The following is an 11,243-nucleotide window of genomic DNA, read 5'->3' on the forward strand; positions in this document are numbered from 1 at the left end:
CGCTGATCATGCTGTGCCTGACTTGCAACTCCTGACCAAAAAGGCCAAATCCTGTATTCCACAGAAGTGACCCATTGACTTGTTGATAACCCCTGAACCTTGACCACCCATCCACCCCACTCCCCTTCATTCCCTCGCTCTTTCAACTTTTTTGCATTAGAAACAATATATAGTCGAAGAAAACTGCAGACAACTGTGTTCGATGTGATCTAATTTATAATCTCTAAAGGAACTGATATAATTTTCCCACCTCTATTTGTGCCGAAGCCCTCATGTTCCATTCAAACTCTTCTATGCCATTGCCATGATATGATTTCATTTTCAATGTTTGTTTTTGGCTGATACTGTCAATTGAAAATATTAATAAAATGTCTTAAGATAAAATCATTTTTGGTGTTGTACGAATGTGATTTTGTTCAACAGCCTGTGGTGGTTACATCTCAATGAAAAGATTTACCTCCAGGACAGGAAAGTATCAATGTAAAAACTCTCTTTGCCTCACGGCCTGAATATTTTCTACTTCAGAATGCTGCGTCATTCTCTCAAAGTCACATCTCTCACATTATTTCTGTTCAGCTGACTTTTATCAAGGCCTCCCAGCTTCAAATTGCTCCCTTGCGCTTTAGCACGCTAGCATCCGCGTAAAAAGGGATTAACAGTGCAAGCAAGATGGTGTGGCTACAATTTCAAACTGCAGCACAGTTAGTGTAGAGAGACAGTAAAACTGGACTCAGTGGCCATTGGTTGTCAGCTGTGAGCAACTTAACACCCCCCAACTTCTAACGCCTTCCCTGTTGATTTATTGCTTAGAGTGCACTGGAATCGGGGAAGATGACAGGAATAATGGTTCTCCCGCCGTAGCACTGACTCAGACAACTTGATTTTCAGCATGATGTCTTTCTCCCGGTTGTGTAATGAAAATTACTGAGGAACCAAGCAGGGTGATATTGCTGATTCAGCACTGCGAGGCAACGACTTGTGTTTTCCATTTGCGCGAATGAAATGAGGCGGCACGGCAAAACACGTCTTCCTCGCCTTCGAGTCGCTGAGGCAGACCTGAGCTGCTCCACGAGATAAAGGGCTGACTGGAAGTTCCAGTCAACATTCTTTCAAAAGTAATATGCTAAACACATTTGCAGTTTAGCTTTCAAAAATCAAAATAACCATATCCACAAGATAAAACATTTGAGTTTAAACAGGCCCATATATGGACAATTGTTTAAAAGATCAAATACAGAAAAAACTAAACTTAAAAAATATAATCTGATGCAACATAACCCAAAAGGCAAAACCCTGGTGTGTCTCGGAAGCTTTTAATGTAATTAGAAACATGAATGCAGATCCTTTACATACAACTGCAAGCCTTTTAAAACAATGATCTACACTGACAACCAAAAATTTGGCTGGTTTTTCTGGTTGAATCCATGGTGGGAGTTTCCTGATCCTGAGCTGACATGTTACTCTTGAGGTTGTGGGACAGGACATGATATTTCTAGTAAAAATCCCTGTAATTGAGTTGACATGCTTTTAAAGCCACCTGAATAATACAGCAAGCCCACATAAGCTCCCATCTCACTGTGGAGCTGGTGCAAACTCATATCAATTAATCAGAAGCATTCCAATCTTTCAAAGACATGCGGCTGAACAGTGCATATCATTGGAACTGCTAAATTAATTTAGCTGATAAGAAATCACATATAATATTGTTAATAGAGGGTGTGAAACTGTTGCTGAACACAGTGGGTACAAGTGATAGTTGCAGGAAAATGATAAAATATAGTGTAAGTGTAACATGAGTAGAAAAGAGTCATAAAGTCAACTAAATTTATCCACTGTAAGTTATGGCAGTCATACCAAACCAAGTGAGGCTTTAACAGCAAAACCCATTCAGTGTATTGAATTAAGGAAAGGTTTGTTTTATTACTTAAGAGACAATCTCAGAATAATAAAGGGTCAATGACAGTTTTTTGTGTCCATGTGGTTTAGTCAAATTTAAAGGGGTTATTATTTGAAAACAAACATATGAATAACTTCCACACATTCTTTTTGTGGACCCAGCATAAGATTTCTGCTTTTAATCCATTTTGAGAGAATATATTAGAGGATTATGGCAAAAATGTCTTAAGTGGTGTAACCATAAAAACTTAAAACACTGAATTCGCAATAAAACATCATTTAATATGCATCATTCTTTGGTGGTTACACCATTTGACATTTAAACTTACTTTTGGTAAAAAAACCCTTACCAACCCTTATTTGTCACTGACCCATAAAGGTTTGTTAGTCCCCCTCCACTCAAAATTGTGCGTTGATAACCAACACACCTGTTACCTCTGTAGGATGAAAGAGTTTTACTGTGCAAGATGATGTATGTCCAGAGTTTGACACTAGAAGGCTGTTTTCATATTTATCTGATGAAAGGGGGAAGTTTCTGTGCTCAAAAAAATCTGAGTATTATACATATCATTCATGTAAGGAGGGGATATTTTAGCAACTGGTCATACCAGACAAAGTACGCCTAAAGCAGCTAAACCGCAGTTTCCTGAAATTAGCAACAGTGTGTGTATTCAACTTTACATCCGTAAGATGAAGAAAGTGTTATCATAAGTAACAAAGTCTAATTTAACAATAGCTCTCAGCTGCAAACCCTGAGCTGTGGGAATCTCTTTTGTCTTTTGGGTGGAGAGTCCATAAACCTGCACACAGCAATACTCAAAACATCATCCCAGATGATATGCAGCTGCTTCTTGAGAAAGTCTCCAGCCTACAGGTGTGCCGTGTACCTGATTAAAACAAACATTTCTCCCTCTTGAACGTACACACATTAGTATCTTGCTTTTTCCCCAACAGTGTGAGATCTTTAATTACTGTTTCAAGTGTAGAGATGACTCAGCTGTTGTTGTCAGACTTTTAAACAAGGGGATGTGCTTAAGGGAGTGGGTGCATTGGTGTGAGAATAATTTCTTACAACTCTACATCATTTCTTTTTTTAAAGGGGGAAAAAAGGGAGCTGCTGATAAATGTCAGGAAGGAAGCACAACTAATTAAACATTTTGCTGAAGATGCAGTCGGTGAGAGATTGAACAACTGTGGATATCTCAGTGCCACACTTGATAAGTCTCTCTCCAGTTAAACAGAAAAGGAAGACACTGTCTCCACATGCTTTGTACCTTCTGCACCAGCAGCAGGGAACGGTACACTTACTTTCTGAGATACTCTATTGCTGCTACAGACCAATTATCTCACTTGCTCCAGTCTTCTCAGGAAGACCATCGAGAGTAAGTTTCAACCTGCGTGAAACTGCAGGGAGACTCTGATCTGAAGACGAGAAGCATCTACAATCCCCGAGCGCAGTCTTAATGCACACTGCCTTCTGCTGCAAGATTTGACATTGAAAATCCTGCTGTTCTCAAACACAAGCCGGATCTGAAGCACTAAATCTGTTCAAGAGATTACAGGTCCCTGAATCTAAAATATATCCATATATTATTCTGAATTAGATTAGCTGATTAGATTACTGGTAATGTTTGTCAGACATACTCTTTCCTTTGCTGTCCATTGTTTCTGTTTTATAATGTACTGTACAAGTAAAGAAGCAACAACAAGGGTTGAGTTTATCATTTCAATATGTGATTAACTGTGCCGTCTTGTGGAATGTGTTCATAACTATTGTTAAGAAGTTTATTGCTACATCCTTGCCTTGGTCCATATTAAGTAAGATGCAAGTTCTGGATGAATATGTGACCACTGCTTTGATCCTATAGGCCTGTGTTTCCTGAGGAATGTTCATGTTAACTACATTAAGGGGTCTGCTGGTCATCATTTATGGCTGAAAGTCCCATTTCCTATATCCAGGGCTATTTGCCATTGGCTGTACTCGTATAGGTTGACATGTTTGACCAATCACAGATAATTTCTTTGTTCCTTCAGAGACTATTATAGTTTAGGCTTGCTCTTAGCTTGTTGAGATGAGCTGATTTCACTTTGTATGCTTTTCTCCTTATTGTACAATAATAATAGTTTAATCTTCAACCCATCAGTGTTTTGTGTATTATTTCATCTTTGTGTTAAGTGTTTTCAGACAGTTTCCACGACAGTACTGTATAATATATTATGTACTGTACATACAAGACTAGTAGTCATATTTGAACATCAGTGCATAAAAGGGAAAAGTCTACTCCTTCTAAAGCTGTAGGTGGTACATTAGATTGTCTATGAATGATCTCCTTACAGACCTAACTGTAGCTGCATCTTGAAAATAGTGTCTAATTTGGTCAGTCAACGCTTAGAACACACTACCTCTATTACCAAAGGCTGTTTGTCACTCATTTGAAGAATTCATGGCATCTCACGGTCTTCATCAGCAAATGGGATTTCTTTGTAGGTATGACGTTTGCAGTGCAAGCTATTGATAAAGGCTGTTAAGGACCAAACAGTGAGGCGATAAGGAAACAGGAGTTGTAGATTAAATGGTCTTTAGTTTCCCCAAAAATGCAAAAAAAAATCATGACATTAAATACTGGACAACCCAAGAATATGAAAAACTAGACTTGTACTATAACTTTACTCAATATAATAACCAAACCAGCTGTGAACTGAACAAAACTGACTTAACACAATGACACATAAGAGAAGTGGCTTGGCCAAACCAACTAACATACAAGGGACAATATGGACCCCTACTATAACTAAACAAAAGTAAAACTAATTAAACCCAAATCCTCCCGTTGATATGGCAGCACATGCTTTGTCCAATGACCTGGGTCCAACATTTAAAACTACACAACTTTCAGCCACACCGTTCAACAACCACGATGACTCAAATACAAAGAAAAAAAAGATTAATGTAACAGAAAATTGCCTGTGTAACCCCACAATGTTTGCACTCCATATCAAACAATGTAATGTTAGGTGTGAATTCACAGATTCCAAATCAAACAGTGTGGCATTAATTGTTTGGCCATGGCTGACCGCTAATGAAAAGAAAACTAATGAAATGGGGGAGTGTGAAGTGGATTAATATAACCATGTACAGATGCAGCCATCACAGACCATGAGATACAGTTGAAACACAGGTTGGAAAGCGAGTTTAGTCTTTCTGGTCTTCAGGCAGGAAATGCATCTGGGACAATTTGTGGGCTCTTATGAGTTTTTTGTTTAAAAAAAAAATTGGGCTGTTCTGTGAGGTAGATAATAATTGGGGTGTTACATCAAACACCCCAATGTAATCACACATTTAAGAGTTAGTTCTTCAGTTTCTCTGTTTCACCAAAAAACTAACTGCATTTGGGACATAAACACAATATAAACTCTTGAACTCTTGAAATTGAGTTCATCAGTTAGTTTGAGGGGGGGATTTCTTTTTCCACTGACATGCTGTTTACTATTTTTCACCTTTATACGTCTGGCAAACTGATTTTCTCTCAAGACACTAAACAGTATTAAATATTGTGTCATGGTCATGGGTTACACACAAAGCACAGGTTATTGTAAGCAATGTTCACATGAGCCAACTCAATAAATAAATAGCTGAATAGAGCAAAAAATGAAAGGATAATGTTGTGCATGTAAACACAATCTAGCCCAATATGATGAACCAATGTGATAAAGACTGGAGGCAGTCATCTACACAGCACAGGAAAGAAAGAGAGGAGAATATGAATGTAAGAGGATAACAGGATAACGGCCATGATTTATTCATTGATGAAAGGAACCCTGTTTTATTTATGATCTCTTTAAATATAGCTCATGTGAATTAAATAAGTGATTGAAAACGGATGTTCCAACCTAGATTCTTGTGTATCCCGCACACCCGGGCACCACACGCCGCACACAGGCACCTACATGCACATACACACACATACACCACGGCGTAATACTTATTAGCTATTGCATTGTAACATAAAGGCAAACTTGTACTGTAGCAGGCTTGACTGATTGGGGCTCCACTGGAAGAAAAAACTATTAGAGTTGATTGCAGCGCCTCATGATTAAACAGCAGATTTCTAAGAAATTCCTCCCACAGGCAGTCTGAAGGATTCAACTTATTATAAATAGCATGTTGGTCAAACGATGCCTGCACGTCACCAGGAGATTTGTCTCTTCTGGCTCGTTGTTTGCCTCATCACAATAAGTCTAAGTTGCCATGACTCACAGTAACACCTTTTTTTTTGTTTTAATGGTTGGGTCAAACAACAAATGACAAGAACTATCTAAAGGAATATGTTTGACATTTATGAAAATGTGCTTAGAGATTCATACCACTCTCATGTCTGTCCATAGCTAGGAGATGATTAGCTAAGCATGAAGTCTAGCCTGTGTCCATAGGTTAGAAAAATAATCCTCCCATTAAAACCTTTAAAGTTCATTACTAAAACTGAAGAGTAAAAATAACTAGTTGTGGTTTTATGTGCTGGCTATCTCTTGGCTCCGGTCTTTATGCTATGCTAACACGCGCGCGCACACACACACCAACAAAGCGTCTGCTATTACATTTTCTGTACCCTTCTTGTGAAAAATGTGCAGATTAAAATCCTGCAGGAGAAGAGAACAGCGCATAAGCCGCTGGTTAGAATTGCGCATATGTGCTAGGAATACTAATGGGTTGTGATCTGTATACACTTGGACAGGCTGCGAAGTAGATCCGAGATAAACCTCAAAATACTGCAAGGCAAGCAGGAGGGCGAGAGCTTCCTTCTCGATAGTGCTATAATTAAGCTGATGTTTATTAAACTTTCTTGAGAAGTAACAGACAGAGTGGTCAATAGCCTGATCGTCCACCTGCAAGAGCACAGCACCTGCGCCACACGCACTGGCGTCAACCTCTAATTTGAACGATCGCGTAAAGCAGGGCGCAGCGAGGACAGGTGCGCTACACAGTAACGCCTTGGCAGACTCGAAGGCAGCCTGGCAAGCGGGGGACCAAACAAAGGTTCTCAAGGGACTTACGAGACCTGTGAGAGGAGCCACCACATCAGAAAAGTTTCGACAGAAACCACGATAATACCCACACATTCCAAGAAAACGGCGCAGGAAAATCAATAATCGCCTGCACTTTTTCAGCCAACGGACACACTTCCCCCTGACCTACCTGTTTACCCAAATAGGTAACAGTGGCCTTGCCAAATTCACATTTTGCGAGGTTTAATGTGAGGGAAGCCTCACGGAGACGGCTGAAAATGAGGGACAGTGTGTGGAGATGGTCGGACCAGGTGGAGGAGTAGGCAACTACATCATCTAAATAAGCCTCGCAATTCTTGACGCCAGATAACACGATATGCATTAAACGTTGGAAAGTAGCGGGAGCATTTCGCAGCCCGAAGGGCATAACGGTATACTGTAGGAAAGTGTCGGGTGTGACGAAAGCTGATATTTCTGAGGCCCGTGGTGTTAAAGGAACTTGCCAGTAACCTTTTAACAGGTCTAACTTTGTCACATATTTGGCGCAGCCTACACGATCTATGCAATCCTCCATCCTGGGGAGCGGAAAAGAGTCGGGTTTAGTAACTGAATTTACTTTTCTATAATGGTTACAGAAACGAGGGGTGTTGTCGGGTTTTGGAACCAAAGCACAGGGTGAGCTCCACGCACTAGTACTGGGAACAGCTAATCCATGCTCAACCAGATAACTCACCTCCTGCTGCATCATAGCCCTTTTAGTCGGGTTTACTCTATATGCGTGTTGCTTTATTGGTTTGTGGCCCTCCACGTCAATGTCATGATATAGGACAGACGTTTGACTGGGATGATCAGAGAAAAGCAACAGGTTATCCTCAATCAAATGTATAATATCCGCACGGGCTGAGGCAGACAGATGGGACAAAAAACTACTCAGTATTTCTGAATTTCTCAAACGAGCGGCCGGCATCAAACCACTTTTCTCTGCCAACCCATCATCAGCAAGATTGTACGGAGGAGGAGCAGCGGACACGGACATCACGGGCGCAGCAGGAGATGGCGGGGAATCACTCACTCTGGAAAAGTGTGTGAACAACATAGTCTGTCTCACTGATTTTTCTCTCCACCAGGTATGGACCTGAAAACCGAGACTGCAAGCTGGATCCAGGTAACGGAAGCAGCACCAAAACTTTTTCACCTGGTTGGAAAACACGGAGGACAGACTTTTTGTCATAACAACGCTTCATTTTAGTTTGACTTTGTGCCAAGTTATCGCGGGCTAACTGACACACATAGTTGAGACGCTCACGAAAAGAACTGACATAATCCAGCACGTTATGCTGGATTATGTTGGATTATGACCATTTTTCTTTGAGGAGCCGAAGGGGACCGCGCAAGGTATGGCCGAAGACTAAATCACAAGGACTGAAACCTAAAGACTCCTGCGGAGTTTCACGCACGGCAAACAACAGAAGAGGGAGGCCCTCATCCCACTCTCTGTTAGACTCGAGGCAGTATTTGCGCATCATGGACTTTAATGTTTGGTGGAACCTCTCAAGTGCGCCTTGGGACTCTGGATGGTAAGGACTTGATGTAACATGTTTAACTTGTAGCTCTCTCATTACCTGTGAAAACAGTTTGGACATGAAATTTGTGCCCTGATCACTCTGTATAGTTATTGGCAAAGCAAAAGTTGTGAAGAATTTAGTGAGAGCTTTCACAACTGGTTTGGCTCTGATAGTGCGCAGTGGGATGGCCTCAGGGTACCACGTTGCAGCGCACATCACCTTCAAAATGTATTGATGTCCGGATTTAGTTTTTGGTAACGGACCCACACAATCCACCAACACTCGTTCAAACTGCTCCCCAAGCACCAGGATTGGGTGCAGGGGGGCCGGAGGAACCGGTTGATTGGGCTTTCCCACAACTTGACATGTGTGACAGGTGCGGCAATAATTCACTATGTCGGTTTTTAACCCGGGCCAAAAGAAATTGCGCAACACACGATGGTACGTCTTCTTAACACCAAGTCGGGACTCCACCGTCTCATCAAGACACCGTTGTCCAGAGAAAACACACAGGGTTTGCTGTCTTCCTCGGCGGCTACAACAGAGGACAGACACGAAGTTAGAGACGGATCATTTCTCTGGGCATCAATCAATATATCTCGGGTCACATTTAAACTCAGGTCCTCACCCTCATCTAATGTAGCCATAAATGATTCACACAAATCCACATTTTCACCCAATTTACGAGCCTGTGCGCGTGTAACTGCGCACACAGGAAACAAGTTTGGCACAGACACAGCAGAAGATACAGAGGCGGGGCAGCAAACAGACGCAACCGAAATGGGACCATTAATTACTTCGGGCAGAGGAAACACCTTTCCTCCGGCAAAATCGTTACCCAAAATAAACGAAATGCCATCAATTGGAAACCGTGGAAGCACGGCAACTTTCACATGTCCCGACACGAGCGGTGAATGTAAATGGATCATGTGAAGTGGGGCGTTAAGTGCACTCATTTTAATTCCCCACACTAGTAGATCAGAAAAACACGAAGTGTCGTTTGAGAGTGGCAGGACACTAGCCAGCATGAATGAATGATAGGCGGCTGTATCTCGGAGAATGGTTACCGGCACTTTATCCGATTCCTCGCCAGTTACTGAAACAAACCCGCGAGAAACGAACGGCTTGAAACGAGGGTCAACCTCCACGTGTACCTCTGGTTCAGGTAACAACTCCGTGGGTTTTAGAGGCGGGACGCGGTGTTTATGAAACCCACACCTGCGGGAGGTTTAGGATTTCTGTATTGTCCTTTTTTTCTAAGAGCTGGACAAACAGCGATCAAATGGCCTGGCTCATGGCAATAAAAACACTCGCAGCTGGTGAGGTGCTTTTACGGATCAGCTTTGGCGATCGATTTCTACGCTCAGGCATATGTGAAACACGAGGTGCCGGCATAGAAAAAACGCTTTTGTGAGTTAGAATGAATTCATCAGCCAGCACAGCTGCTTTTGTCACCGATGACTCTTTTTGTTCGTTCAAATACACAACAATTCGTTCCGGCAAACACTTTTTAAATTCCTCGAGCAGAATGAGCTCTCTCATTTCCGCCACAGTTTTAACATTACACGCCTGGCACCATTTGTCAAACAAAACGCTCTTGTCACGCTCAAACTCAACATATGTCTGGTTAGCAGTTTTCTCACTATTTCTAAATTTTTGTCTATAGGCTTCGGGGACCAGCTCGTAGGCCTGCAACACAGTCTTTTTCAAGACTTTATAATCCAGACTATCCTCAATAGACAGGCTGGCACAGACTTCTTGAGCTTCCCCACTAGTTTACACTGGAGAAGAAGGGACCAGAACTTTGGGCCAACTCAGGGCGGCAGCTATCCGCTCGAAAGCGCTGAAATACGAGTCAACCTCAGACTCACGAAATGGAGGGACTAAAGCAATGTGCCTACTAATATCAAAAGCAGGAGCAGAAACAGAGCTGCGGCCAAAAGGAGACTACATGGGCTCCTTTTTCTAGCTCGAGAGCCCTGATACGCAGATGCATGGCTTGCACCTCTTGCTGCTTATTTCGGGTCTCTGCCTCCTTTATTTGGAGGGCTATGCGGAGATCCTCTGTGGTCATGGTACCCATGAGAGGATCCGTGACCGGCCCAAGCTCCACACCAGCAGCAAATATGCCTGCAGCCTCCGCCACTTTCACCTCTGCCATCGGTGCGTCACTCGCCGTGTCACCCGCAGCAGCATCAGCCGCAGCTGATTTGGGTAGGACGCCCTGCTCCACCAACTCTGCACTTAGCAACTGTTTGAGCTCTGCTTTCTTGGCACTGTATTGCACCTGTACATTATAACAATTTGCCACAATCAAAAGATCTGCTTTTCTGCATTTCTCAAGTTTAGCAAAAGACGGACTGACCACAAACTCATCCATTGAAAACTCCATGATTCCCCCACACACCAAAAAAAACTACTAACCAGAAAAAACACTCACCGAAATTACCCGGAAGCGAAGCGCAACAAGAAGACGGAACGAGCCCCCAATTCATGTTATGCCCCAGTCTAGGGGTGCCTAGGGCATAACGTGAATGAGCCCCGTCTTCCCCAAATCCCAAATAGCCACGAGCCAAATTTGTTTGGGTATAAGGAAACATTTATTTATATAATAAATAAACCTATAGATATATAATATACACTTCAGGGTGGACCAATGCCAAAATAACAAATAAACAATCCTATCTAGAAAATAAGAAAAATGCCCTAAGAAAACAAATGACAAATCTTACCTCCTTATCTAATTAAAACAAGAGAAAACACGGTAAACAAAACTGG

Source organism: Scomber scombrus, chromosome 6, assembly GCF_963691925.1.
Source record: "Scomber scombrus chromosome 6, fScoSco1.1, whole genome shotgun sequence".
Taxonomy (NCBI): Eukaryota; Metazoa; Chordata; class Actinopteri; order Scombriformes; family Scombridae; genus Scomber; species Scomber scombrus.